The following is a 3,939-nucleotide window of genomic DNA, read 5'->3' as shown; positions in this document are numbered from 1 at the left end:
GTTCTTTTTGGCTTTCAAACAGTCCATCCACACTTGGAACAAATTTCCCTTGTAGTTTCCTTCCCCCACATGTAATCGTTTTTTTGTGTCTAGATCAAAGGAAATTAAAAGTATGTTGGTAATTGTACATGTACAGATGTGCAGCCTGGGATACTTCTTTATTTTTCCTAACAAACTCCAGGAATATCTTGAGACTCTCTTAATAGAATCATTTTTCTGTGTACTTCCATTCAATTTTATTGAACTATAAAGGAGCTAATCAAGAAATGCAACACCTATCATCTAAAGTATTTTTATAGGTATGTTTAGCCTGAATGAACACAATAATTTCATTCTCATATTCATCCAAACTGGTGTCAAGTCTCATAAATTAAATAGCTTGGCAGAGTCGGGAGATGGAGAGAGCATTTTTTAAGGAAGGCCAATGGCCATATCCTGCCACTTTCATTCTGCACAAGTAAATGCCAGTAAAGTCACTGAGACCTGTGTGGGTAAGGCATCCTAGTGCAACAGTGGAGAACTGTTGGTGATTCAGCATTTTATCTGGAGAGGACTCTTGACTCTTCTTGGGGAAACTGGCATTTTATGATTGAAGTCCTGGTCACTTATAACCCAGTACATGTTCTCAGTAAACCTTTATTGTCCCAGTCAAATTCCAGGGTTGGCAGTGATATCTAGCCCACCTAGTTTCAATTTATTACATCCTTATATAACTGAATGTTATCCTTTCCATTTGACTTTTTCATAAATTTCAAAGTCTCCCTATTACATTTTTCCTAACAGGGCATGTGTACATGAGACGCTTGTTGCTACTGCACAGTAGCATTGGGGGAAAAAAGTGCGGTGATGGTACTGCTCAGTAACACCCATTACTGCTCAGTCATTTAGTACTTGCTAATGCATAAGCAAGTACTAAATGACTGCACAGTAACAACTTCAGAGGTGGCCACTTGTGTAGACTTCAGAGGTGGCTGCTCATGTAGACGCAGCCACAGTGAATTGCACCATACCTATCCTTGTATCCCTTATCTTCAACTCCTCTTTTTTACTTTGTTTCATTAATCTCCATTATAAAGACTGGCTGTCAATAGAATTCACCATTTTATTTCCCCGCTGGATGCTTCTAGCTGGGTACATCTACATGTGCAATTAGCACAGAGCAATAAACTCTGGAGCAGTTTTCACTGGAGTCCTTGGCTCCTGGGCACAGATTATACACATGTACCTGGCACCACAGCAGTTTGAGCCAGGGTGAAGCAGCCCTGGGCTGGCAGCAAGCTCAGGGGATCAGCCCTGGGCTGTGGGTTGTGGTGTTGGGTGGCAGAGGGGCTTGATGGAGCATAAAGGTACTATACTGCAGGGCTATCAGGCAGGCAGCCCCCGCACTGGAGTACTCTTATGCCCTGGCCAGCCCCTGTCACCATCTACGTATGCACTGTGGTGACATAAATTACTCTGCTGTAGGATAGTACTTGTTCCAGACAGTACTATCCTACGCAAAGTTAACTAATTTACTGCACCCTAACCCGGGCACACATGTAGACGGTAACGCTGTACTGCAAAGCTAATTAGTCAACTCTGCAGTAAAGTGCATGTGTAGACAGCGCACCCTCTGATGGGGAGTTACCTTAACATCCAATAAGTGACAGAGATTTCCTGGAGACTCTCAATTTTCAGAACTTTCATGTTCCTTTGTTACGACAGCAAACAAGATGCGGAGCTGGTTTGTGTTCTGTAAATGTTGATGTTTCTATTATTGAAACCTGACCAAAGGAACAGATAAGCAACTGTATGTAATTTAATTAAATAACCCAGAAGGACAATTAAATAAATTTGTCTTAAAATAATTAATATATGTATTATTATGGTATCACCTAGAAGCTCCAACCAAGACTTGGTCCCGTTGAACTAGGTGTTGTACAAACACACAGGAAGAAGCTGCATATGTTCTAAAGAACGTATGCATATCCAGATCAATATCTATGCATATGCATAAATGTGATGGTTATGCTTGCATTACATACACACACATATAGTGATTAATGGATTAAACTGAATTGAAAAAACATTTAAATTTGTTTAAACGTTAAATGTGTTTAACTATGTCCACATATAACTTTGCCCTAATTTAACTAAATTGATTTAGAAACAGATTTTAGCTAAACCAGTGAAAAGTGATTTTATAAAGGTCTGATGATATAATACAAGACTGAGACACATCTCCAAAGTTGTAAAATGCATGCAAAGAAGGACAGCAAATAATGGGTCTCTGTGCAGTTAGATTTCAATCATTTAAACGTTTTGCCTAAAGAAGGCAAATGCCATTCAAAGCAGATAAATGGAGAACAATGGAGAAAAATCCAAAACAGGAAATATCTGCTACAGACATTAGAGTTTTACTAGATGATCCAGGTGCAGTAACATATTGACCAGGAAAGAGTTTAGGTTTTGTTGCAGAGAATAGTCAAATCCCCAAAGCATTCAGACTGAGGTACAGCTGCAGAGCACAAGACAAACAAAAATTATTCCAGCAATAAAAAATACAATAGAAATCTAAGGATATGATACTGCTTCTAAGAATAGCAGTGCTTATTAGTCTTTACCTAACAGGCTGTATGCAGTACTATTCGTTATGATTTACAGCAGCTATAACATCTCTCTAGAATATGTTAGAGAGATGTTATGGGGGGTCGGACTCGATGATCTATTGAGGTCCCTTCCGACCCTAACATCTATGAATATGTGCATCCAAAATTTACCACGACTTACTGTGTTTAGCAGGAGGGATATAAATCTGGGTTCACCTGTAATAGTTTGGAATGATGAATGTCGTCACGCCCAGCCCTTTGTGAGGTTATGCACCTTTACTTTTTTGTTCTTAACACTCCTATAACAAAGGACTAAAAGTGAGTTCCATCAAGAAGGAAATAAAAGTCTTGTTTCAGTGTTTACACTTCTTTCTTTGATCAAGAGGCTACCTCCATTACCAAAGGCCAACAGAAAGCTCTGGATGGTTGGGGGAGCAGTTGTCACAGGCTTGGAAGTGTATGTTCAGGATCCCCTTACTCTAACCTCAAAGCCTACAAAGACAGCTTCCTTGGCAGCTGTACAGTTCTACCAAGGGAGTCTGGTGTAAAGGAAAAAAATCTTTATAAATTTCTTCTTGCATTGTAAGTTCTTCAGGCTAGGAGCTGCTTTTCCTGAAGTTTGGCCTGTCAAGCTGAGACCCAGCAGGAGCTCTGGACAATCCGTATGGAGCAGGGTGAAAGCAGAACCCTTCTCCCTTCCCTTCTCAGCAAACCCAGGAGAAGAGCACAGCACACACTGTACTCAATAGAAGGATGCAGGGGGGGCAGGCAGCACAAACCTGTATTCCCTCAGCACTCCTGGAGATACTGTGCCAGCTACTGTCGCAGGGATATTGGAAATCGCTACTGCGAACAGCCTCACTTCATTTCCCATTCATGACCTCTGAGAACCCTGGCAAAGGCATGAAGCCACAACCCAGTCCCTTGTGAGACAAAAAATAAAACAAACACTGAGAACATTCCCAAGAGCTAGGAGAATTGTGGAACAAGTGCCCAGGCCTCTGCCAGGAATACAGAAATCAGGTCTTCCTGCTCATGAAACTAGAGATCTCTGATCCTGGGTGAAAGTTTTCTTCTAACACTTGGGATCCAGCTGAGTGAAACAATTTTCTATAAAATTGCAAGGCAGATCCCATTAAATGGGGAATTAAAGATCATGAGAATAAAGAGGGGGGAGGGGGGCATCATAGAATCACAGAAGTCGGGTCGGAAGGGACCTTGTAGATCTTCAAGTCTGACCCCCTGCCTGAGCAAGAGGGAAACTGGGCTCAAGTGACCCCAGCCAGGTAGGCATCGAGCCACTTCTTAAAGACCCCAGGGTAGGAGCCAGCACCACTTCCCTTGGAAGTTG

The sequence above is a fragment of the Alligator sinensis genome, unplaced genomic scaffold (genome assembly GCF_000455745.1).
Source record: "Alligator sinensis unplaced genomic scaffold, ASM45574v1 scaffold43_1, whole genome shotgun sequence".
Lineage (NCBI taxonomy): Eukaryota > Metazoa > Chordata > Crocodylia > Alligatoridae > Alligator > Alligator sinensis.
The sequence above is the reverse complement of the archived record's forward strand: the minus strand, read 5'-3'. Positions refer to the sequence as shown.